Source organism: Catharus ustulatus, chromosome 4 (assembly GCF_009819885.2).
Source record: "Catharus ustulatus isolate bCatUst1 chromosome 4, bCatUst1.pri.v2, whole genome shotgun sequence".
Taxonomy (NCBI): domain Eukaryota; kingdom Metazoa; phylum Chordata; class Aves; order Passeriformes; family Turdidae; genus Catharus; species Catharus ustulatus.
In genome coordinates this window covers 76716215-76743636 of record NC_046224.1, presented here as the reverse complement: position 1 = coordinate 76743636, position 27422 = coordinate 76716215, and the positions used below count along the sequence as shown (strand labels likewise).

General features: G+C 41.6%; 1 long non-coding RNA gene across 6 annotated transcripts; it reads left to right on the top strand.

Annotated features, from left to right (window-relative positions):
• Positions 1 to 683: 683 nt before the first annotated feature.
• Positions 684 to 8351, top strand: LOC116995816. 6 transcript variants are annotated; one of them, XR_004417783.2, is made up of 7 exons: positions 684 to 876; positions 3135 to 3245; positions 3523 to 3630; positions 4919 to 5031; positions 5609 to 5734; positions 5811 to 5877; positions 7212 to 8351. It is a non-coding gene; the product is annotated as an uncharacterized LOC116995816 (long non-coding RNA). The 6 variants fall into 6 exon arrangements; XR_004417781.2 differs by having other exon boundaries at positions 5609 to 5877; positions 7212 to 7309; positions 7968 to 8351; XR_004417784.2 differs by lacking the exon at positions 5811 to 5877.
• The last annotated feature ends 19071 nt before the right edge of the window (positions 8352 to 27422 follow it).

Sequence of the window (27422 nt, the reverse complement as noted above, 5' to 3'; positions counted from 1 at the left end):
CACGTCCTCTTAGCAGGCACTTCCATAAAGGCCAATCTGCCACAAACCTGTGGCTCTATTACAGAACTGATAGATCGTAAGGTGATAAATTAACCCGCGTGTTGTATTACTTGATGTTTACTGCTCTCTCAGAGTAATTTGGTGCATGTGAATGTGCCAAACTTAAATTATGTGTAAGTGTGAGCGTGTGTGAAAAGCAGCGATGATTTCTTAAATACGAACTGTTTAACTCTGGATCTCACCCCGGCTCTGTACCAAGACTTGAGTTAAAAATTTTATTTCTTTAAAAACCCGCAAGCCCTTCAGAAGCTACATTTTGTGTCATGTAGAATTACTAGGGGCTGACAGCAGCAAATCTGTGAGCCGACTCGAGCTGAGCCGAGCCGTGCTTAACCGAGCCATGTTTAACCGAGCCGAGCCGAGCCGAGCCGAGCCCAGCGGTGCTGTCGGTTGCCGTTAATTAGCGCGGGTGCAGGCACTGCCCAGCGAGCTCCTGCCCGGCCCCGCGCTCCCGTCCGTGCCCGTGCGATGGCCGGGCCGCCCGCGGGACTCGGCGGCAGGAACACACCGAGCTCTGCGCGTTTAAGGCGAGGCGGCTCCGCCTTCCCCCGAGAGCTGGGCCGAGCCGGGAGCCGAGCTGGGTCCCGGGGAATGCAGCTAGGCAACCCGATTGTAGCCGAGTGGAGCCGATGAAAGCCGAAGTGCCGCAGTAGCGAGCGGAGCCGAGTTTAGCCCAAGTTCCGAAGGTTGCCGAGGTTACACGAACCCGTCCGGCTCCACCCAGCGCAGCAGCCGAACCGAGCCGGGTTCAGCCGAACCGAGTCATTCAAACAGCATAAACAAACCCTCAGAGTCTCAGGAGCACGCCCAGCACAGGTAGGCAACTTTGGCAAGATCTTTGCAGCTGTAATATTCATTACAGGGGGATTTAGAACAGAATGATTTGATCACATTTTTCATCTATCAAGTGTCACTTCAGACCTTAGCATTCTGGTTTATACAAACCTCAATACTTTCATGATTAACACAAATCTGTTATCAATTATCACAGCCTCATACCATTCTTGGTTGGAACCACCTCTATAAATCTTAACGTGCTTCAATAGAACCTGCAGAGCAGCTTGTTTCACCCGGAGCCGTTCCGTGCACTGTGCTGTGTACTGAATGGCTCCACGTCATTGCTGTCCTGTCTTTTGCAAGGTTTTCAGTAACTTTTCCTTCCATTTTCATGGTAATCAGCCTTTTCTGTGTGTCAAGCACAGCATCAGGTTCCTATTCGTGTCTGGGTTATTTGATAGGCTATTTCCTGTTACTTGTGATTAAGTTCTCCAGGTCTTCACTTTTAGTCACGTCTCCTCTGCCTTTTGTGCAAATGGATTTAATGCTTTAGCTGTAACTTTGTATTGAAATGTTACATCGTAAATCAAGTTGATGTTTTGCTCTGCTAAAATCTTGCGACTGCAGGTAGGAGGAGCTGAGAGCAAACAGTGTAAGGAAGTTGACTGTGGAAGTTGAAGGTTCCCCAGCACTATTTAACTTTGCTACTGTGAGTTTTAAAGTTTTCTCGAAAAACTTGGCATGAATTTCCCCTTTCTGCCCCATTGGTAGGCACCGTTTCTCTTAGAAAAGCTTCTACCCTCTACCTTCGCTGGGCTGGTTTGAAGCTGTGCTCCAGGTTATACAGATGATATAAATATAAAATATAAATAATAGAAAAATGGAAATATAAAAATATCAATATATTTGTATAGATATAAAATATAAACAGATACAAGTAACAAATTCATATGAAAGATATAGTACATAATATACAAAATGCAAATATAATATATAATGTATAAATATAAATGTGATAATAGAAATATAAAAATATTTTAGTGTAGTTTAAATGTTTCATTGGTTTTATTTAAGGCAGATGTTTTATAAAAAATAGAAACAAAAGTAAAAATATAGAAATATACAATAAATAGATACAAACATAAAATTATAAATGTAAATAGGCATAGATAAATACATAGATACATGTAAGTATAAATATAAGGTATGAATAAATATATATGTAGGATATAATAGCAATAATATGATATATTCATATGTTATAATGTATACATAATATATGTATATATTATATATATTAATAATATGCATTATGTATCTATAATATAGATATATAAAATACATACATAAATATGAAAAATATAAATTGAAAAATATTTAAATATAGTTTAAAATAAAGAGTTTTTTTTGTCTCTATTGGTTCGAGGAAGTGCTTTTTAATAAAATTGTAAACATACAAATATAAAAATATAAATATACATAAAATAGAAATAAATATTAGTAATAGATTTTTCATATAATAAATAACAAAATAATGTTGCATATATAATACAAATTAAATAGAATATATGTCTACATTATGAGTAGAAATTAAATATTTAAAAATTGATATAGGGGTTTTTTAATATTTAAATGGAGTTTTTTTTGTTTGTTTTTATTTCTTTCGAGGCGGAATTTTTTTTAGTTTTGGTCGGGGTTTTTTGGGGCATTCCTGTCGGAGGATTTTTTGAAGGACTGGGGGCTCTCGTTTGTGCAGCCCGGGCTGAGCTGAGCGGCAGTGCTGCCGCCGTGTGGACACGGAGCGGTACTGCAGCCATTGCTGAGGCGGTGTCGCCGCCGTGTGGACACGGAGCGGTACTGCAGCCATCCCCCGGCAGCACAGGCGCTCGGTGGACGCGGCGCGGAACGGCGCGCGTCCCCTTGTCAGGACGGCGGGAGCCACCGGGCACCGGCACCCTGCCATGAGGGGCGGCGGCGCACTCGATCGGGCAGCCACTGATGTTGCCTTGCTCATCCACTACCTGTCTGTGGTGAGACAGCTGAAAGAAGCTTTTTGTCATCGCTCTCTCCCCTTGTTTCTCCTCTGCTGCTTTGTGTTTCCTCCTGTTACAATCTGCGGACAGAGAAAGTGGAAAGTGTGTTGTATAAATTCTTGGGAATTTTGTTTCTCGGAATGGAAATGCTGATGGAATATGGAATGTGGCCTGTGAAATGTCCCAGAAGCTGACTGATGTGTTCATGCTCCTGTTGTGTTCATTTGGGCTGTCACTCAGGCTTCTCTCCCTGGACTCTTGCAGTTGCTGGATCTCTTGGATGCTGTGCAGAATGGAATCAGGCAGCCAGAGCTCAGATTCACCTTCTCCCTGACCCTCTGCATTGCTTAGTGGCACAGTAGATGCTGAAGCCAGGTACGGGACCTTCCTGCGTGTGTCACTGCTGGGGTGGCAAACGGAGCCTTGGGGAGTGTTCATCTCTTCAGCACTCCTGACTGAGCTTTTCATTCTGGGGAAGAGAAGGGGAGGGATGGCCAGCAATGTAATGAGCCCAGAGCAAAGGCCTTCTGCAGTTCCTGGGCTGTTCTCCCAGCTTGGAGCTCTGCTCAGTGCAGCTTCCATTTACTGCTGTCCGTGGCTGTGGGGTGGGAATGTTGTCCTCCTCCACAGTGCCAGCTTTTTCTCTTCACAGGGGAGAACATGTACACACAGGTAAAGAGATTCCTTCTGTCACACCAGTATTTGGACCTGAGGAAAGTACCAGATTTTTTTCCAGCTTTTCGACAGTTTTGATTTTGAGGTAAGAGTCCCATTTTAGGAATCCAGTAATTCTTCAGAAAAAAGCCATAACAATACAATGAAATCTCATTCTCCCCTAGGTGGTTAATTAGAGGCATCTTTCTTTTGTTTCATATTGGAATTAAAAATGTGATTTCTCTGGGGCTTTTGTTGTGTTAATTATACTGACAGACAATGAGTTGTGCTGTGTATGCTCTGTGAGCACAACTATCTGAATATTCTGCCCCAGTTAGGCTACTTTCACTTTTGAGTTTAGATTAGTATCATTGAGTTCAACTGAGATATTTTAGGAACAGCAGCTTCTAAAGTTCCATTTCCACTGGCTGTTTGGGCTGCAGACTGAGTGTTCCTGATGGATGTTAGTGATTAAATTTGGTAGGAAAGGAAATTGAGAAGACCAGAGCAAGCTGTGGTAAGCCCTGAGCTGACACTCCCAGGGAGCCAGGTTTTGTGCTCTTAGGAGCAGGTATTGTTTGGAAATGTTGAAATGTCTGATGGTGGTATTTTTCTTTGTGGCCTCCAGTACAAAACAGAGCGTGAGTGGATCCTCAGATTTCTTGGGGAGGGGCTGCATGACAAACATTGCTACGAGCTTTATGACTAGAGGATTTTCCAAATAATTCTTTCCTTTTTCACCAGTCTATTGTGTGATGGGGGCTCCCAGGTAAGACTTTAAAAAGAAAGCACCAAAAAACCCCAAACCACAGAAGCTTGCATGGCTTTGAGATCTCAAGTACAAAAAGAAAGGAGCAGCTGACTCTGCCTTTACTCTCTAGAGAATCTGTTCCTTGTTGAATTTTTGTATGTGTGGAGGGGGAAATAATTGCTTGTGTCTAAAGCAGTCCCATCCTTATCCCCCTAAACTGGAACATGTTCCTGCCATCCTGGAGCCTCATGTGGCTGCCGTGGTTCTGCTCCTAGTCAGGGCCTTTTGTTTTTTGGGGGTCTCTATTCCCTGACCAGCACATTTGTTACCTGAGCAGTGCTTCAGCAGGAGGGAAACTCACGTGCCAGGACCTCTCGCGTTTGGGAGCATCCACCCTGAGTATTTCAGGGATCAAAACCTTGGACAGAAAGATAAAATTGTCTTGCTACCTGAAGAGTTCTTTTAAGAGTAGCACCTGTGGCATGAAGCTTTGACTGGAGCATGTCTCTCCTTCCCTGGTGTTGCTGAGAACATGTAATGTTCATTTTACCTTGAAGTTGATCAGATTGCAGTCAGATTTCTAATTCTGAGTTAGAGCGTTAGATCTGCACTGTCAAAGAACAAGTTACATTTTCTGTTTCAGTGTCGTATCTTGGCGATATTACAAAGTGCTGCCCGTGTCACCAGAGCTGCTGCCCATGAGCTGATCCAGGATCACAGCCTCCTCACGTGGCTCCTGCACAGCTTAGAGAAAAGGTGAGCAGAGCAGTACAGGAGAAATGGGAACAATTGTACCGTCCACACTAGAATAGTCATGGCTGAGTATGAAAACAAGGATGGCAGACAGGGACACAGGGGCACCAAGGGCTGGACTGGCAGAACTTGCTGAACTCTGAGGTGGCCCTTGTGGTTGTGAAAACAGAATGGAGAGGCTTTCGGGTTGTGGTGGGAGGGATGATGGTGGGGGAGGATTCATGGTCTGGGAAACACTACTTTGAAAAACCAAGGAAGGAAATGGCACCTTGTATTGGTGTCTTTACTTCTAAGTTTGAAGCACTCTCAGTTCCCATGCTGTGACAGGAACTGCTGCACAGGAATGGATTTGAGCTGTCTAGAACATTCCTCCTCCCCTTGCCTCTCCCTCACATAGATGCACATACACAAAAAATCTCTTTTGCATGGAGTGCCCTGGCAGGTTCAGGCAAGTGCACCCAAAGCACACAAAGATGGTCCCCTGTAGGTGATGGACCAGCTGCTGGTGAGGATCTGCCTTCCAAATGTGGCTTTCTTTCCTTTTCTGTTTGTTTATTTGCTTGTTTTGGTTTGTTTTCAGGTTTCTGGAAAACAAGGTGATAAAATAATTTCCTTACTCCATACTCTGTGGCTAACAAATTTAGGAGACAAGAGAGAAAACAAGAATCAATCGCAGGAGAAGAGGAAACTTCTTCCTATTCAGCTTGTAAATGAATTTCTGTATGTTTTGGTCAGGTTGATCAAACATATTGGTAATTCCTTTGTCTTGTTTTTTGTTTCAGTTGTTTTGCATTTCATCTTCTGTCCAGCTGGAGCTTTATTAAGGCCAGGAGGAATTCTTTTTCTCTGGTAGATGAATGGCTTTTTTTGCCTTCAGTTTCTGTGTTGAGTAGTGAATTTGGATGAGATTTCTTTGACAGGAGGATTTAGGTGTTTGAATACATGGGTGAATAAAGAAAAAGGTGATGCACAGTTGCTGTCAAATCCTAGGTCCTTAATTCCTAGCCATTCTGACAGTAAGGATTACAAACTGCACTTATTAATTAGCATGCAGGAAAATCCATGGCACCTGTGTTTTCTTTTGACAGGACTAATGTAGATGTGGCCAGGCTGATGGAGTTCTTGAGCACCCTCCGCTCTGTGCTGGAATCCCGTGCCGTTGTTGGGGAGGCTTTTAGGGAGATGAGGCGTTTCACGGCCAATGACAGCGTCCTGTCCAGCAGGGAGCTGCTGCTGCTGCTGCTGCACGAGTGGAGCCTTGTCAGCAAAGACCTGCAGCTGCAGGAGGAGCTGAAGGCCCTGGTCCTGAGGTGCCAAAACACAGAATTGCTCAGTAAGTGCTAAAATACTTCAAGGAAGACATGTTTTGTGGCAGCTGTTACAGACCAACAGGACAAGTGAGGCAAACTTCTCTGGAAATAGTAGTAGTACCTTCTGTCAGACTGGTGTAGCTGGGAGCCCCCAGAGCCCCTCTCAGCAGTGCAGGCTGGGTTCCTTCGTGCTCCAGCTCATGGAGGAGCAGGGCCCGTGCAGCACCTTCCATGAGCCGGTGAAATCCCTGTGCCTGTCGGCAAGGACGGGAGAGGATGGGGACAAGAGAGGTGACTTGTCCTGTTCTTAGCACTCATGTTACGAGGCAGGGGTGGAGGAACTAGGAAATTCCATGGCTTTTTTCATCCAGTAAACCAGTTTTCCCCTGCCCACCCAGGCTCATGGCTTCCCCAAACAGAAGCTGTCTTCGGTGGGATGGGCGGAGGGGTGGGCAGCACAGAGCATGCTGACATTGGGAGGTTTTTCTGACACTACAGTGCTCACACTCCCTCTAAGAAACTTCCCTTTCAAGGACTATAATGGAACAAAAGGTATGAAAGAAATGTAATTCCAAGAGGAGAAAAAGTCTGCAAAAACAAGTCCCCGTGGGCCTGGATGCTGATCCCTATTGCTGGTCCAGGGCAGCATCTGACAGGTCAGATTTCAAACGGTTTGATTTAACAGGTTTGTTCCTCCTTGTGAGCAGGGTCATTGGCTTTGTGTGGGCAAAGGCACTCCACATTTTCCATCTAGGAAAAGAGTTAGGGAGCTATTTTAAAACATAATCCTGGAGGTAAACAGCTTGGCTAGGTATTTCTGTGCGGAAATAGAAGAATATCTCCTCTGATTGTCCTCTCATCTTTCTTCCACAGCTGTTCTTGTATTCCTGACTTCCATTTACAAGGGGAACACATGGCTCGGAGCTCAGGAGCTGGATCTGTTACTGTCCCACTGGTCTGCACTAGTGCAGGTGATGAATTACGGGATAGCTTGGGAACTTGGAAACAAGGAGAAGAAATTATTACATCTCTTTGCAAAAAGATTTGGCTACATCAGGGCATTAATTCAGGGAACTAACACTTCATCTTCAACATTCTGTGCTCTGCCATCATCACTGTGAGCCCTGGAAGCCTCCTGAGCTGTTCTCATACAGACCTAACTTGTTTGGTCAAAAAATTTTAATCACTGTGTGGGAACTCAGGGGGATGATCTTATTCAACCTCCCTCAGTGGGACATTAAAGCTCCACTTCCCATTTTCTTGAACAGTCTGAGACACAATATTACTTTGTATCATTTTTATTACAGGCATTTTTAACTTTTTGAAGAACCAGAAAGACTGTTGGCGCATATGTGTGTCATTAATATCCATCCTCTCTCCAGAGTAGGATGGGAAAAAAGGCTGCAGAGCTTCCTACAAGGGGCTGCAAGTGCAAATAACGAGGAGCCAGAGGTTTAGTCATGATGATTTACTATTTCTTAAAAGAACCTGGTAGATTTCATGATAGCAAAACCAGTGTGAATAGAAGACTGAACTTGGGAATCACGATAGTCTCCTTGGGTTTAAAAAGCTTTAGTGGTTTTTAAAGACATTTATATCAGATCTGCTTTATTTTAATTTTAAAAATAGCCTTGATCCATCACTGCTGCTGTGATGTGTGACAAAAGGCCATCTTCCCTCCGCTTGGAACAGGTGAGAGATGGAGCTAAACCCCAAAGGATTTTCTGCTCACCGATTATACCTGGGTTTTATTGGGAATTCTCTGCAAAATCTGATCAATTGTTCTTGAATGTGGCCGTGAGGGGAGGCGAACGTGCCAGCCCAGACCTGCAAACAGGCAGTGCCAGACCAAGAACCTTTGAAATGTAAACCAGGATTTATTCAATGACTCAGGAGTGCGTGCTGTACCCAGGTCCTCTGTACAAATATGGTACAGGGAAAAGCCAGAACTGCACATTCCTTGTGATATGAATTGAATTTTGGGGGTGTCAAATAAAAATGAGATGCAAATGAGGGAATTGCTTCTACATGTAATTGTTCTTGTCCTAAAGGAGCCCTGCCCAGTCTGAGTGCTGCCCAGAGCTCCTCCCTGAGCGCAGCCCTCTCTGGGTGAGCCTCTGTGCTGCTGGCCGCGCCTCTGTGTCTGCATCCCTGTGCCGCTCCTCGCCCGGCTGGGAGTCCTTGGTGCCTTCTTTGGGGGTGAGGAAGAAAGGCTGAGGGGAGGGGGTGTCTTTTGGGGCACCGTGAGGTCCCTGGGAGAGGGAATTTCTGTGAGAATTTGTGGGGATTTTGTGGGGAATTTGTGGAGATTTTCTGGAGATTTTGTGAAAATTCGGCGAGGATTCTGGGGGAATTCTGTGGGAATTTTAGAGTGATTTTGTGGGAATTTTAGGGGATCGTTGGGGATTTTGGGGCAGTTCTTGGGGAATTTTGCGGGGAGTTTGTGGAGATTCTCTGGAAGTTTGGGCTTATTTTGTGGGTATTTTTGTGGGAATTTTTTGTGGATTTGGTGGGGAAATTGATGGAATTTTGGTGGGAATTCTGAGTAGATTCTGAGGGGATTTTCTGGGAATTTGTATGGAAAATTTAGGGGCATTTGGGACAGTTCTGTGGGTAATTTTGTGGAGATTTTATGGAAATTCTGAGGGGTTCTGGAGGAATTTTGTAGGAATTTTTGTGGGAATTTTAGGTGATTTTGTGGAAAGTCTAAGGGGATTTTGCGGCAATTTTGTGGGTATGCTGTGGGAATCTTGGGGTGATTTTGTGGGAATTTTTCAGAGAAGTTTTGGGGATTTTGTGGTAATTGGTGGGGCATTTGTGGAGATTTTTGTGGAAATTTTGTGAAAATTCAGAGGTGATTTTGTGGGAACTTTGTGGGAATTTTGGGATGATTTTTTTGGAATTTTTGTGGGAATTTTGGGGGATTACAGTAGTTTCACGAATACAAGCCGCACGGAGTATAAGCCGCACTTCCGGTGCCTCGACAATGTTGCTGTCTTTGTCAATAGATAAGCCGCACCCCGAATATTAGCCGCACTTTCGTTCGTCGCGAGAATCCGTGCGCAGCTTTCACAAATTGGCCAATTAGTAACAGGATCGCGGCATAGCGGGCTTTACTGGCTCGGGGCGGGGCCAGGAAGGCTCGGCCCGCTCATGGTTGCCGACGGGGCCGGCCAGGTGGTGCTGCAGCCGCCGCCAGGCTCACTGGCTCCCCTCTCCCATCAGCACCGCCCCGCTGCCACGTTTGCTCGTCCTGCCGGCGGGCCAGCCGCCGCTGCCAGGCACGCCGGCCGCCCCGCACCATGTTTGCTCGCCCGGCCGGCAGGGCTGCCGCCGCTGCCAGGCTCTGCCGGCGGGGCGGCCGCCGCCAGGCTCGCCGGCCGCCCCCTCCCGTCTGCACCGCCACCGCGTTTGCTCGCCCTGGCTGGCACTGCAGGCCCCCGCACCGCCGGGCTCCCCCACGCTGCTGGCCCCGATTATGCTGGGCTTCCCCCGCTGCCAGGCAGCCCCACCCGTCGGCCTTCCTGCTTCTGCCATGCTCCCCTGCACTGCTAGCCCCAGTTCTCCCGGGCTCCCCCGCCCTGCTGGCCCGGGCTCTGCCGCCCTCCCTGCCCCGCCCTGCTGGCTCAGGCTCAGCCGCCCGCCCCCCACACTGCTGGCCCCGCCTCTGCCAGGCTTTCCCACCTCTGCCGGGGCCGACCGGGCTCCAGCTTGGCTTGGGGCTGCCGCGGGCTCTCACTTCCGTGTTGGCAGCTTTTAGAATATTGTTAATGTATTAGCCGCCCTCGAATATTAGCCGCACTTCCGGGTGTCCACCAAAATTTTGGTCAAATTGGTGCGACTTGTATTCATGAAATTACTGTATGTGGAAATTAACAGGGGAACTTGTGGGGATTTTGTGGGAACTTTTGGTGGAATTTTGGGGTGATTTTGAGGAAATTCTGTGGAGATTTTGGGGCGATTTTGTGGGAATTTCAAGAGAATTTTGAGGTAACTTTGTGGAAATTTATGGCAATTTTTGGAGAATTTGTGGGAATTTTTGGGCAGTTCTGTGGGGAATTTTGTGGAGATTTTTTGGAAATTCTGAGGGAATTTTTGGACGATTCTTGTGGGAATTTTAGGTAATTTGGTGCAGTTCATAGTATATTTTGGGGAAGTTTTGAAGGCATTTTGGAGCAGTTCTGAGGAGATTTTGGAGCGATTTTGTGGGAATTTTAAAAGAATTTTGGGGTCATTTTGTGGGAATTTTGTGGAAATTTTGGAATGATTTTGTGGGAATTTTTGTGTGAATTTTTGGAGATTTTGAAGGGAATTTGTGGGGATTTTGTGGAGATTTTAGTGGAGATTTTCTGAAAATTAGGAGATGATTTTGTTGGATTTTGAGGAAATTTTCAGTGATATTGGCAGAATATTTGGGGGGGAATTTTTGGGTGATTTTGTAGGAATTTTAGGGGAATAGTGGGGATTTTGGGGCAGTTCTTGGGTAATTTTGCGGGAATTTTGTGGAAATTTGTAGGGAAGTTTGAGCTTATTTTGTGGGAAATATTGTGGGAAGTTTTTCTGGATTGGTTTTGGAATTTGATGGAATTTTGGTGTGAATCCTGAGTAGATTCTGAGAGGATTTTGTGGGAATTTGTGTGGGAAATTTAGGGGATTTTGGGGCAGTTCTGTGGGTAATTTTGTGGAGATTTTGTGGAAATTCTGAGGGGAATCCGGGGGAATTTTGTGGGAATTTTTGTGGGAATCTGTGGGGAATTTGTGGAGATTTTTGTGGAGATTTTGTGAAAATTTGAAGGGGATTCTGGAGGAATGTTGTGGGAATTTTAAGGGAATCTTGGGGTGATTTTGTGGGAATTTTTTTGGGAATTTTAGGTGATTTTGTAGAAATTTAAGCGACTGGTGGGGATATTGGGGCAGTTCATGGGGAATTTTGCGGGGATTTTGTGGAAATTCTTAGGGAAGTTTGGGCTGATTTTGTGGGAAATTTTGTGGGAATTTTTTGTGGATTTTTTGGGGAAATTGATGGAATTTTAGTGGGAATTCTGAGTAGATTCTGAGAGGATTTTGTGGTTATTTTTGTGGAAATGTAGGGGATTTTGGGGCATTCTGTGGGTAATTTTGTGGAGACTTTGTGGAAATTCTGAGGGGATTTTGGGGCAATTTTGTGGAAATTGTGGGAGAATTTTGGTGTGATTTTGTGGGAATTTTCAGGAAATTTTGGGGAGATTTTGGGGGAAATTTTGTGGGAATTTAAAGCGAATATTGTTGTGAATTTTGAGAATATTTCCCCCAAAATCACCCCATAATTTCCTGAAAATTCCCACAAAATCACCCCAAAATTCTCACAGGTTTTCCATAAAATTGCCCTAAAATCCACACAGAACTTCCACATAACCAACTAAAATTCCCCCCAAAATTTCCACATATCACCCCAAAATTGCCACAAAATTGCCCCCAAATCCCCTGAGACTTTCTACAAAATCGACTGAAAATTCCCACCAAAATTCCTCCAAAATCACCTCAAAATTCCCACAAATCCCCTCACAACTGCCCCAAAATCCCCTACCTTTCCCACACAAATTCCCACAAAATCCCCTCAGAATCTGCTCAGAATTCCCACCAAAATCCCATCAATTTCCCACCAAATCCACAAAAAATTCCCACAAAATTTCCTGCAAAATCAGCCCAATCTTCCATAAGAATTTCCATAAAATCACCCCAAAATTCCCCAAGAACTAAACCGAAATCCCCACCATTCCCTTAAAATTCCCAAAAAATCACCCCGAAATTCCCCAAAAAATTCCACCAATATCACCCCAAAATTCACACAAAAAATTCCCACAAAATAATCCAAAAATTCCCTGAAAATTCCCACAAAATGGCCCCAAAATCCACTCAGAATTTCCACAAATGCAAAAAAAATCCCACAGAAATTCCCACAAAATAGCCACAAAATTCCCACAAGATTCCCCAAAAGCACAACCATGTTTGCTTAAAATTCCCACAAAATATTCCCTAAAATCACCCCGAAATTTCTTAAAATTCCTAGAAAATCACCCCCAAATTTTCTCACAATATCCCTAAAATCAGCCCAAAATCCCCTCAGTATATCCACAAAATCACATAAAATTCCCCAAAAATGCTCACCAATAAACTAAAAACTCCGTGAAAATTGCCACAAAATCCCAACTAAAATTTCCAAAAAATCCCTACAAAATCCTGTCAAAATATAAAAAAAATCACACAAAAATTCCCACAAAATCATGCCAAAATTTCCACAAAATTCCCAAAAAATGACCCCAAAATACTCTCGAAATTCCCACAAAATCACCCCCAAATCCCCTCAGAATTTCACAAAATCTCCACAAAATTCCCCACAGAACTGCCCCAAAATCCCCTACATTTCCCACACAAAGTCCCACAAAATCCTCTCAAAATCTACTCAAAATTCCCCCAAAAATTCCATCGAATTCCCCACAAAATCCACAAAAAATTTCCATAAAATTTCCCACAAAATCAGCCCAAACTTTCCTAAGAATTTGCACAAAATCCCCACAAAATTCCCCAAGAACTGCTGCAAAATCCCCACTATTCCACTAAAATTCCGACAAAAGCATCCCGAAATTCCCACAAAAATTCTGCCAATATCACCACAAAATTCCCACAAAACTTTTTGCAAAATCACCCAAACTTCCCTCAAAATCCCCACAAAATGGCCCCAAAATCCCCTCAGAACTTCCACAAAATTGCCTAAAATTACCACAAAAATTCCCACGAACACTCCAAAATTCTCTCAAAATTCCCACAAAATCACTTCCGAATTTTCACAATATCTCCAGAAAAATCTCCACAAGTTCTCCACAAAATCTCCACAAAATCCCCAAAAATTCTCAAAAAAATTCCCACAAAATCACCCCAAGATTCCCTCAAAATTCCCACAAAATGGCCCCAAAATCCCCTCAGACTTTGCACAAAATCCCCTAAAATTCCCACAAAAATTCCCACAAAATTCCTCCAGAATCCTCTCTGAAATTCCACAAAATCTCCGCAAAATTACCCACAGAACTGCCCCAAAATCCTCTACATTTCCCACACAAATTCCCACAAAATCCCCTCAGAATATACTCAGAATTCCCACTAAAATTCCATCAAATTCCCAACCAAATCCACAAAAAATTCCCACAAAATTTCCCACAAAATCAGCTCAGACTTCCCTAAGAATTTCCACAAAATGCCTGCAAAATTCCCCAAGAAATGACCCAAAATCCCCCCCAATTCCCTAAAATTCCCACAAAATAACCCAAAAATTCCCACAAAATTCCCCCAGAATCCCCTCTGAATTTTCACAAAATCTTCACAAAAATCTCGACAAATTTCCCATAAATTCCCCACAATCACCCCCTCAAATCCCCTCAGAATCTACTCAGAATTCCCACTAAAATTCCATCAATTTCCCAAAAAAATCCACAAAAAATTCCCACAAAAATTCCCCCAAAATCCGCCCAAACTTTCCTAAGAATTTCCACAAAATCCCTGCTAAATTCCCCAAGAAATGACCCAAAATCCCCACCATTCCCCTAAAATTCCCACAAAATCACCCCGAAATTCCCAAAAAAATTTCACCAATATCACCCCAAAATTCACACAAAACTTTCTGCAAAATCACCCAAAACTTCCCTCAAAATTCCCACAAAATGGCCCCCAAAATCTCCTCAGAATTTCCACAAATTCCAAAAAATATTCCCAACGAAAATTCCCACATAATCGCCCCAAAATTCCCCCAAAATTCCCCCAAATCTCCACAATATTCGCTTAAAATTCCCACAAAATTTCCCCCACAATAACCCAGTTTGCTGACAAACAAATTTGAACAAATTATAGTCTGGTGCAATAAAAACATGCTGGTGACTGCTCGCAGTCCCAGGGCAGCCAGGGCCAGGCCTTGTCCCTCCATGGAACAGACTGACATTGTCCTCCTGCTCACAGAGACTGAGGAGCACTGGGAGCATTCCAGCTTGGACAGGGGATGCGGGGACAAGTGCCAAAGTTCTGCACATCTGTCCTGGTTGTCCCGGCCAGCAGCACTGCAGCCTGTAGCTAGCACTTGAGACTCCAGAATATGTTTCATTGCCTTAGCTGAAACAGTCCGATTTTAGGAAAAGGAAAAATATTTCCTAACTTTTTTCCACTGCTGAGATACAATATTTTTTCTTCTTCAGTTGCTGTCATTTTTTTCTAGAGAAACCTTATCTCATCTGAGTATGACAGGGAGATCCAGTAGTTAAATCTGCTCTTGTGAAGCATCTGCTGAAAACGAACCTCTTTTTTTTTTTCTAGCCTATGAGGAGATTCAGATCTGGAAGAAAACTGAGAATAGCAAAACTGTCACAGTGTCATGAAGTATCTTCTTCATCTGTAAAAGGATGAAACATCTCAGAGTGATACAATTCAAAAAGAGTTGGTAGATGTACTGGCTTTGCATGCCAGCTGTATGGACAATGTCAATGTATGTCAATGTTCACATGGTACCTATGTGGGTTTTTCCTGTAGCAGGATGCGCGTAGGTCACACACTCCAGAGTGCCAGTGTGACCCCCTGCTGCTCCAGGTCACCTCTTTGGCTGTAGTTCAATAGCTGAGAGTGGGTCTCGTGAGGGGTCTAGAATAGTGACGGGACTGCAACAGCATCCTGTACCCTGAGGAAGAACACGCTCACTGATGGAAACCTGCACTGCCACGCTGTGTTCCTTCTCTCGTACGGCAGGATAGGCTTCACATGGCGATTTCAGTGCAACAATTATGTGTAAAACCCATTCACCAGCCTTCAGCAATAAATATGAATTTGAAATGGATGCTGGCCAAGGTGATTTTTCACCCTCTAGTCCTGTAATTTTCATAAAAATTGGTCTATTTGCAGTGTTATGGACAAAGGCTTGACTTCAGAAACTGAGCCACATTTCTCAAACTCCTGAGTGAAACTGCCTTTTACAGGCAATAGGTAACAGGCTCAAGCTTCAAGATTTTATTCAATTAACACATAAGTAAATTTTAATTTTGCTAAAATACTTCATCTTCACAAGGCTGATTAAGAGCAGATCGAATAAACTTCCTACCATGGCATTCAAAACTATTATTGCAAAAAACTCTATATGAAATTTGACAAAATTTTTCAGTGTGAAAGGTCTGGTTTTTCTTAACTATTTCGTATAAACATGTGGAAGGAATAGTTGTTTTCTTTTTAATCAGAACTCTTATTGATAATCCACCAAAAAGTGGGATGTCAGCCCTGCTGACTAAATAAATGAATGAGTCATTATCAGGGATTGATGGTTAACTTAGCTATCTAATGGTATACAGGGATTAAACTAAGATTTAAATTTTCCAGATCATATTTTCTTCTTAAATATCCCTACTGTTAAAAACTACTGCTTACATTTATCTTTTAATACATAGCAGCAACAAGACTACAAAGATTGATGAGATCAGTAATTCTCACATTATAACATTGTAGAAATGGGTCTAGTGGGGACAGTCAGGGGAGTGGCTTCACCTGCATACCTGGAAAGAATCAGCCTCTGACCCTGGGAAGCACTAGCTAGGTGAGACAATATCCTTTTACATTAGGGTGAGAGAATAGAAGAGTTGTCTCATGGGAGCTAGTATGTTAATCAGTTTGTTACAAATGAGTTATGTTCTTAGTTTTGATACATGGTTGACTGACTGCCTGTTGCATATCTAGAAGGTTCTGTTTCATATCCTCATTATTGACTGGACCTGCAGCCTCTACCCCACCCCATACATTGTTGTGACTTCCTGGTTCCAGGGTCCTCGAGATGTGACCCCTTGTAGTGCACACGACTTCTTCGTTTTTTATTTTAACCATCAGTAAATTCCTTTGTTTTCTGTCTTGTTCATTGTTCCCATCTCTCCATTCTTGCCAGGCACCTGCCCCTCTGGACCGGTCTTGGTGTCACTGTCTGCTGGCAGTGACATAAAATCTTTGGATAGCGCTTCATCTTCACTGTGGAGGTCTCCAATAAGGAAAGGACAAATGTGGGAGTCTGGGACTTTCCTTCCAAGAAATTAAAAATAGTGGAAGAAAACTAGATAGGGACAAAGAAAACTGATACTATCCTTCTAAGAACACAATTGAACTCATAAATTAACTTAGGACTGTTCCTCAGCATCTTTTATTAATCTATCAGTGCACCTGTAACTGAGACTGGCAGTGATTGCTCTGCTGGGCAAGAAAATTAGAGGTGAATTCTAAATGGCAAATACTGAAGAACCAGTCCAAGACTTTTTAACATGTGAATACAGAATTACTCTCCCAGTTCTATCAGAATACTTTCTTTGACTAAAACACTTACTAAAGTTTTCCCAGGTACACAAATAGAACTTTATTTCAGTGTGAAGGATTAGTCAAGGTCTAGTTGTGTTTTGCTCAGAAAAAATTTCTCCCTGCTATACTTGCATCAGAACAGGTTTATTGGTAGAATTCTCTTCTGCAGATGTGGTTATTTTTGGGAGGCTGGTTTTGGTTCTAATCTGGATTATTTCTTCTTTTTTGTGATAAGCTTTCACAGATAGACAGGTAATTGGTACTGTTTTCCTAGTCTAATTAGGTTCCTAGAAAAATGGAGTAGTAATAAAAAAAAATAGGCATAGCAAGCTTTGGGTCTTAAAAAAAAAAAAGGCTGCGTCTTTGTAGCCTTTATTATTTCACTGTGATGGAACACCACTCAGCTGAGAAAGGAAATATTCTCTAGTTCAGGCTGTAAATAACTAGAATCTGACTTGTTTAGGGCTGAACACAAAAGTGAGTATAAATCAAGGAATTAACAAGACCAAGAGAACAGACTACTTTTCAGATCCCAGAGTGCCAGTGCTAGAAAGATTATTGTAATGGAATTTCCAGCAAGGCTCAGGAGGTTTAGTTATTTTGGATACATTTCAGATCAGCAGTGTCTGCTTGTCAATACTGTCTGCTCCTGTTGCAGCATCTAGTTTTATGACAATGTTCTAGGCAAGAAACAAGATGGCCTGTATCAGACAAATTGGCAGCTTTATTTTAGCTGTAACATTTTCCAGAGGAAGTTCCACAACTGTTATTCCTTATATCAGTGGTCTGTGCTTAAAATGGTTGAAAAAGATGTGTGAACTAAAGGTCTGTTTCCCACAGGCTGTAGGTGTCAGCTCAGCTGCTTGCCACTCATGATATGCATTGTGTTACAAACAGCAGCTCACAGAGCCCTGGGGAAGGAATACCATTAGCTGGAAGTTCAGCAATTACAGATTACCATGAGACATTGATTGGTTTCTTTGTGGGGGTTATCTTAGCAAGATGCTCACTAGGGGATCCATATGCTTCTACTGACGTGCTTCCAAGGATGATGTTTGCTAGCAGGCCCAAAAACCCACAGGGTAACTGCATGTCAGCACAATTTTGGAAAATGCAGCATAACCCATTATAACAGCATTTCCTCTTCTCTGCAATCAGCAGAACTCCGATCAAAATGATAGGGTGTTTCTTTCCCAGCATTTTGGGTGAGTAGACTCACTCTAAATCCTGTTTCCTCTGTATCTGCAGGGTTCATCCAGCACTGAGTACTTAGCACAGAGCTATGGCAAGAGGTACTGCGAAACTTCTGATCCCTTGTCTTCCTACTTCTTCCCCATTTCCTTGACCTATAAAAGTGTTTAGCCATAACAGTACTTCTATTCACTTCATGTCCTAGCAATTAAGTGTTGGTTGCACAGCAACAGTGCTGAAACTGTTGATCGTGCTGTTATTAGATCACCCCTGGCTTCACCAACTAACAGAGTTGGAGACCATGAATTTCCCATATGTCCTGAAATCACTTTTGGAAACTTCTGCATAGTCTGCCACAAAATCTATTACTTAAAGGCAGAGATGAAAATTTAGGGGAAATTTAGGGATTGGGGACTGACTTCCAGCTGAGATAATTTTGCAAGGCTACTGCTAGGGAAGAAGCAGGAGTTCAACCCCTTGACTGAACTGAAAGCAGCCTAACTGTGAGCAGCTACTGAACCAGGAGAGAGCATCTAAGTGCTTGTTAAGCTGCTGAAAGGTGGATCTGACAGCTGCTCCTCGTGTGCATAAAAACATCAAAAGCACACAGTCCTGAGAAATGGATAGTTGAATGTTAATTGGTTCTTAGTGACTGCTGGTACCAAGAATTCTCAATATGGCATGACACTGGGGATATAAATGGCAGGAGAGGATTAATTGCATATTGTAAATGAGGAAGGACTATTGTGTTCAAAAATGAATTTAGCTTGTTTTGTGAATTTTCTGGTAATTTTCTACTTTGGGTTAATTTTGTGGTAGTGATAACACCTACATATTTTTTCAAGTCCGAAACCAGTGCTATGGTTATCTCTTGCAAAAGTTCTGAGTCTCTTACCAGATTAATTTTAACAGATATCCTCACCCTTGGTCTTTTATTCCTAGGAGGAACTGGTGGTTCTAGTAAAGAAAAAATCAAAATCGATCCCATACTGTGTTCTTCCTTTTACTAATTTTTTTTTTAACCTGATATATGAAGTTTCCTTTTTGTTTCCTTTGGTCATTCAGTGGCACAAGGGAGAAAAATCTTTAAAAATAAATAGATTGGGGCTGAGCCTTTAATGTCTGTCCTTTTTCAGTTGGACTCAATCACTTTTATACATATTTTCACAATCTTTTCATGGAGAGGAACTGAAGTCATAAAATGTGTCCCTTCTCCTAAGATTCTCATCAGTGAGGAATGATATTAAAGTAATGAGGCAGAAATTATCTGGAATTCTAGAGTTGTAAAAGGGAAATTGCAGAAATGAGAAGGTGTTCTCTAAGCACAAGCATCTCAATAGAGTATTCATATCATAGCAATAATATATGATCTAGTGATGATGAATCTGCAGAAGAAAACGGTTTTTGGATGTATTTCCTATTTCCTTACTGTGATAGAGGAAATGGCAAGAAATTAATCGCTGTCATCACAAAATGATTCTTTCTGTTTATGGTTGCTCTGCTTAGTATTACTAAAAATTAAAATTGTTTCACTGAAAAAGCCTGCTATGAGCTAGTCACAGCTCACTCACCTCCCAAATAGCACTATTATGTATCTGAAACTTTTGAATGCATGTGGGAAGGTGGGAGGGAGGGAGAGTAAAGCAGTTCAGTGAGAATATCTGCTTCATGGCTGCTCCATCTTCCCATTTTACCATGGAATAATATAAGAGAGTGTTCCTTGCTCTTTCCTTTTCCTCGGAAATGACTCAGATAATCATGGAGATATCAACACAGCATCAAAGCATTGTCTTCAAAACAACTGGCTCTGTAGATATTTCAAATGCGTGAGCTAGCTTTTTACAGAGGAAGCAGAGGCAGGATATTTACCCAGCCATTCTTGCTCTTTTTCCTATTCTATTGCTGAAAAAAAGAGCTCAATGAATTGCTGAAAAATCAGCTACTAAAATTTCTGCTTAGAAAATGGAACGGCCATGTTTCTACCTCCCTTGTGTTATTTACAACAGATGTTTGCCTTGCTGCATGTTGCAGGCACAAATGCTCATTAAAATAGGTTTCAAACCTTCATCATTAATGTTTATTAATACTAAATTTTATTATGGAAATGTTTCCTGGAAGTAAGTATCAATCTTCCATTATAAAAGGAAAGCATAACTGTGGTTTATCTGCCCAATTGCAGTTATCCAACAAGAAGGAACGGTGTACATTTAAGCACCAGAACAAAACGAGAAATATCAAAGTTGAAGACAACTCCAAATATTGTCCTTGTGAAAACATCAAAATTACACTTTCCTGCATCTGTTACCATACATAAACTCTCTGCTTTCTGTGATTATAGCTCTGGTTCTCAGATGTGCACCTACCCCTATGCCCAGATGTGACTGTGGCTCTTGCTGTGCTATCTGGTTTTCCTTGGTATTAGGCACAGATACTGGGGGAGGGAGAGATGCTCAGTGAAGTCTTACAGATATCTTGATCAGGATGATTGAAAAACGGTGCCTGCATCTGCAGGGTACCTCAAGAATGAACTGCATTATCAATTTTCACAACTACAAAGGCAATTTCTTTTTTATTCTTGCATGTTATGAATCAGTCAAGAGTCTCATTGTGAGCTCATTAAATTAGAGCTATATATACAAAATGAAGAAGTTAAGTAATTTACATATACATGGAAATGGAGCAATTTATAATTCTTGGGTTTTTAATTGACTGAAGAGTTATTGTAATGAAAAATTAATAAGAGGGGTGAAAGGAGTTAAAATGCTTATTTCTGTTCTTGCTTTTCCTGTAAAATATGTGGCTAAATTAGTGTCTGAGTTAGCGTGAAGTTACAAATCTGTGTGCCCACCTAGTAAGTTTAACAAAAACTCTGCATACCATTTCCAAAAAACTTATAATTTAGACCAATCAAGGCCTTTTGTTTTCCAACCTGTTTCTCAGTAAGTCTTACAGGGACAAATTAGAACTCTAAGTTTTCAGTTGTTTAAGTTAAAATGTTGCCCTGAAAAATCTCTGCTTTTCCCCTTACAATGTAGGAAATATTGTTTTTATTCTTATCGAAACCAAAATGAGCGCAGAATGACTCAGACAGGCCTTGATGAGAGGCCTGGATGGGGTGCAGAGTTGCCCTGGGGCTGGATGGTTATTTTTACATGTGATAAGCATGTCCTGAGGGGCATCAGGCACAACATCTCTGGGTGGGCAAGGGAGGGGATTGTCCTGCTCTGCTCTGAGCTGGTGCAGCCTCACCTTGAGTCCTGTGTGCAGTTTTGGGCACCTCAATACAAAAAAAAAAATTTAAGGTTTTAGAGAGTGTCCAAAAGAGGGCAATGGGGATACTGAAGTGTCTGGAGGGGAAACCATGTGAGGAGTGTGTAAGGGGGCATAAGGGACGAGGAGCAATGGCTTTAAACTGAGGGAGAGTAGTTTTTGATTGGATATTAGGAAGAAATTCTTCATTATGACAGTGGTGAGGCACCTGGCACAGATTGCCCAGAGAAGCTGTGGCTGCCCTATCCCTGGAAGTGTCCAAAGCCAGGTTGGATGGGGCTTTGAAAAACTGGGACTAGTGAAAGGTGTCCCTGCCCATGGCAGGGGGTTTGAAACTGTGATCTTTCAGGTCTCTTATAATCCAAACCATTCTATAATCCCATGGTTCTATAAATTATTAAATACAAACCATTCTTGGATAGAGACAGGGAATAAAGCATTTTAAGAAGTGGCTAACTATATTTTTTTTAAAAAGATAGCCTGTTAGAGTAACTATTGTTACCAAAAAATATACAGAAGGTGTATTTTTGTGCCCACTTACTGTGCTACCCCAAACAGGGATGCAGTTGAAATAGAATGAATTTTGCAGGTAAAATGATGGATGCATTTGGAACAGGGCTGCATTTCTGACTGTTCAAATATTCCACATTTTATTTTGTGCTTCCAATTGCTTTGTTAAAATATGGTACTACAGCATGAGTACTAGTTTCACATCCATATTATTTTGAACTTAATTTGTTTCTTTTGCTCACATTGAATTCTGGTTTATTGTGCACACATTCACATGTGCCTGTACTCTCACAAGAGAATACATGTATATATAGATGCATATTTATGGATCCATAGGTATAAAATACATTTATAGGTTTTGGAAAATATTTTAATTGCTTTAATCTGCATCAGTCTACGTGAATCTGAATATACACAGGCAGTATGTAAATCTACAGCAGATGTGTTTATTTCTACACATGTGTGATATAATTCGGGCTCTCTAAAAAAACACTTGTACTGGAGTGCAAATGTTACTGTACTGAAAGGAGTGCATTCTCAGTTGCACTGTTTGCACTGCCATGTTTAATAACTTTTTTGACATTCAAAAGTGGAAAAAACTGAGTCTTATCTTTCCATGCAACATAGCCATGCCCTGTCTCAAGGAATGAGTCTGTAAAGTGAAACACAGGGGTAGGAAGCATCCTTTCTGCCCTGGAGGAACAAGGAGGAAGGAGGCTTGAGCATCTGCTCTCGTTGGCTCCGTGACAGGGTTTAGCAGCTGGACCAAGGCACACGTAACTGGGACATGCTCCCCTCTCTGAAGCAGCCTCCTTGAGCATCCGTGAGGAGGGTGCAGGTGTGCTAGCCTCAGAGCTGGCAGGGATCTTCAAGAATCTGATGTGAAGATGTCAAGGGAAGATGCTACCAAACAGTCTTGACTGTGCACTCGTCACTTCCCCATTGCTAAAAACTTACGTTTTAAGTAAACTATCCTTAATCTTGCCCTTTATAAAATCTTGTGATTATTTAGGGAAATGGAACACATCCTTGAGGTCACTAATTTTTGCAGCTTCATGGTGAACCATGTTTTCAGACCTCACAATCCTGATGTTAACATGGTTTGTTTCTGTGTAAGGATGTCTGACTTCCAGATTCATTACGCAGTAAAATAAGTATGTTCTAGCAATCATCAGTAGACAGAAAATTCCCTTGGAAAGCAGCAAAATACTGCAGAGGGCACTTCAATATAAATGCAGGCTTGAAGCAGCTGGTAATAGTAGTGGTATTTGTACCTTTAGAAATACCAGTGGTAGTTCAAGGACATAAGCAAGCAGTCTGTAGGTAGAAATAGCACAGTTTTGTAAGAATTTATTTTATGTGAATGAGTATAATTGCAAAATACATTGGCCTATGCATATATAGATTAATTTCAAGACTAAAATAATTTCTGAAAGTAAAAAATAAAGTGACACTTCTATTATCTTGACTGACATTTCATTATTTGAATGCCTAATGTGCATTTTGTTTTTGGATAATTAATTGTCAGTTTGCAAAAGCAATTACATTTTAAAGGTTACCAGTATTTTTCCAAAGGATAATTCAGAATTTTTATCTGGTGGCTGAATTGGTATTCAGATCTAAGTACAGACGTATACAAAATGCATTTTTTCCAGAGGGGTATGAATGGATGCACAATGGTAACACGTGGGCAGGATTCATGTTTCTCACTAAAAAATATAAAATAAGGATTTATAGTAAAGTTAGCACATCCTGCCGTGCCAAGTTGGTCATCTGATTCACCCCATACTACCTGAACACATTGTTTCTTGCATATCTGCAGAATTTCCCTCTGTACTATATGGATCGAATTGTTTTGCTTGCATTCCTCCACAGTAATTTCTCTCATGAGGCTTGAATGTTTTCCCCCATTCACACCAACCCTGCCAATTCCTTAAATGATTCTTTTTTTAGGGAAGATTATTCTTTACCCTTCAGCACAGGTTTAAACATTCAGCTGAAAGATGTAAGCATAAATGAGGAAACTAAGAGCTAACAATAACTAACAATAAGCATTTTTGCTTTATTACCTTGTAAGTAGAGCTGCCATGAAGTGAGCCAAATCAACACATAGCAGAGCTGTGGACCCAGCTATAAGTGTAGGAAACTTCCTGAGAATTTATTATTCATAATAGTCTCGGAAAGGCACGAAGGTGAAGCAGCACCACAAGCTTTGTGCAGAAGTGCTTTCCTATTATATGCAGAAGTAACTACACCTTGATTTCTGCCTGAGGAAGGCTTGGTGTGTTGCTGGAGAAGTGCTCAGGGCACAGGCATGCACAGGCATACATAGGCACCGAGCATGGAAAAAGATGCCAAGACAGAGTGGCAGGACGTGCAAATGCAGCTTTAAATCCAGCATCTGGCACAGTTGTGTACAGGAATTCTCTTCCACACCAGGCTTTTTTTTTTCCCTGAGATTTCAGAAGTGATTCTGTACCACCGTGGGATAAACCTAAGGCTTTTCAAAACTTTCTGTGAGAAACAAAATGGAAAGAATGTGCAGTGGTAAAGAGATTCCTCTGTGATGTCAGGTCTCAAAGTCACATTCAAATTGGACCTGAATTTGGCTTTTTTTGGATACATTTTTGTTTTATTTGTTTTGGAGATTTTCCATTTGCTGCAAGTTGATATTCCTTGAGAGAACCCATGTAAGATCGATAACAGCACTTACAGAAGTCTGATGCAAACATTCAAATCCTGCAATCTTCCAGGTTTAGAAGATTTTGGGACCGTCGTAATAATTGTGTGGATTTTATAGTTTTTCAAAAAGGCATTGGTTAAATATGAAGGGTACCTATCAAACTCTTTTTGCTGGAGCCAGTAGCATTTAAACATCCTGTGGTGCCTCAGACCAGAGGAGAGAAGTTTGCCAATTAAGGTGGTTTTGGTTTTGATGAATAAACTCCCTGGCAGCACTGAGGCAGAGCTGATGATGTCTGTCACGTTACTGGGCAAAGAGCACTGACATTCAAAGTGTCTGGATTTATTAGGACTTTATGTTTCTTTCTTGTTGGAAAGGTGACAGCTTTAGCACTATGTACACAGCTGACTTAGTGTTGAAGGTGAATAACTCTTGTGTGGCTTCTAGATTTTACTTGGAAACAGGTTCCCTAAGGACCTGGTTATGCAGTTGAATCTTTCTGGGCAGATCTCTGAGCTTCCTGCAGAAGTGTCTGCCTGAAATCTTAAATGTAACTTCATGCTTAGATTTGTTGCAGGTTTTAGGTTCCTCTCCTCCTGTTTCCTTAGGACATCTACATGGAAAGATTATAGGAAAGCAGGCAAATATTCAAACTGCTCTTAATTACTATTTATACTACCTCTGTAAGTTATTATCTTAGCTATATTCCCACTTTATAAATGACTTATGTAATTGGGTGAAACAGATTCACACACAACATTTGTTGGTCAATTATATCTTAAATTATGTACATTTCTGTAATTAAAAAATGTAATTTTGCTTGTGCACATAAATTTTTTTTTCCTAAATCTTAATATACCTGGAATTATGACTTTTACTCATACACAGAAGCTAAATCGAAAAGAGTTTTCCTATCAAAAATGTGTGATTCTGTAATCAGCAAGACAACTTTATTTCTGTACGTGTGAGGTGTTTTCTGAATTACGGATTGAGGAGTCAATGGACATACAATTTCTAGACAGGGAAGTCTTGGAAGCCAGATGTGTTCACTCAGCTAACAAAGAAATCTGTGTGTTTATTAAAAGAGAAAAGAATGGATGTTGTAATGTTAATATTATCCTAAGGCTCAATTACTTGTGAATTTACTACAGTTCCAGTAAGAATGTTGAATTTTCATGTAAAGGAATTCTTGCATAAATACCCATAACATGAAATCTCATTTTGCAAAAATAATTGACCTTTGCCTTTAATACATTAACTAAAGATGTAAATATTTTTGCATTTGTTTTTCCAACAAGAGAAGATGAAAATTAATCTGACAACAATGTTCATGATATGTGTGATTGCAGTCATGACCGTGATCTCATCTTTGGAGATGTCCTTGAAAAATTCACAAGGTGAGGTTTTGGTTTCTTACATTGTGCGAAAGCTGACATTTCTCTGTTAACACTGATGTGTTCACTCTGATTTTTATCTGATAGGTTAGTATTGTATTCTTACTGAGAACAGCACTGAAACAAATGAAAAATTAATCTCTACTGTGAACAACATTTAAGCATGTGCTCAACCACATTCACACTTCAATGTTTTGTCCCAAACTCACATTCAGACACAAATCATGGCCAATAGTATTTTTACTTTTAAAACATTATTTTATTCCCCCCATAATTTCCTTTTATAACTATATTTGAGTTGGAAACTTCAATATCTAAATATCCAGTTGTTAGAAGTTCAATCTTATCAAGTATTTTAAGAGCATTTTAAGTTGTCATGCAAAAAGTTCTTTTCCTGACAATTCAGCATTCTTACTGGAATTGTAATAAATTTTTGTGTAGTTTCATTATCCCACTATCCTGGGATATCAAGTTTTAGGGAGAGAAAATAGAAAATGCAGTGGATAAGTCTTAGCAGTCAATCTCTACTTAAGCACAAATTAAAATTTACTTCATTGAAGAGCTGTAGGCAAGTGTTGTGTCTCTAAATCTTAACTTCTTAAGCCAGGTAATAGACAGCCCTTCCAGATGGGATCTAATAAGAGATCTAATGGTCCAACATGAGCTGATTGGTGATGTCAAGACTGGAGGCAGCCTGGGCTGTGGGGATCATGCATTGGTGGAGTTTGCAGTCCTGAGTGATATAGACCAGGCAAAGAGTAAAGTCAGGACCCTGAAGAAAGGAAATTTTAAGAAAGGAGACTTTGAGCTGTTCAAGGAATTAGTCAGAAGGACTTGCTGAAGACCTGCCCTCAGGATAATAATACAGGCTAGAGGGTGGAGGGATTCAGAGAGGCCCTGCTGAGAAGGACTTGGAGGTACGGGTGGGTCACAAGCTGGACATGACATGACAATGTGGCAGCACAGAATGCTAAGAGCTGTATTTTGAGCTGTATCAAAAGAAATGTGACCAGCAGATCCAGAGAAGTGATTCTCCCTCTCTCTTCCACTCTGGTAAGACCCCAGCTGCTGTCCTGTGTCCTGTGTCCTGGTCCAGAGCAGAGCAGATTCCCTGAGGACTGGAGCACCTGTGTAAAGAAGACAGGCTGAGAGAGCTGAGTTTGTTCAGCCTGGAGAAGAGGAGGGTTTGGGAGACCTTAGAGCTGCTTCCAGTACCTAAAGGGATCTTACAGGGAAGATGGATCCAAACCATCCAGCAGGGCTTGTTGAGATGGGACAAGGGGGAATGGTTTTAAACTAAGAGGGTAGAGTTAGGCTAGCTACAAGGAAGAAATTTGTTCCCGTGAGATTTGTGAAGCACTGGCACAGGTTACCTAGAGAGCAGTACCCCAACCCTGAAAACATTCAAGCCCAAGTTGGACAGAGCTCTGAGCAGCTTATCTAGCTGGAGATGTCTCTACTCACTGCAGGGAGGTTGCTCTAGATGATCCTTAAAGGTCCTTTCCAGCCCAGTGATTCTGTGAAGTCACAAAATCCTGACAGATATTTCACTGAAACTAATCTCTGAGTCCCTTAAATTTCATTACATTTTCACTGGAGGAACATGCTTAACTTAGAAGGGCTTGGCAACATATTTAATGTGGATCTGAAAAGGTTTTACATAAGTGTGAAGTATTTAAATGCCTTTATTTTTCC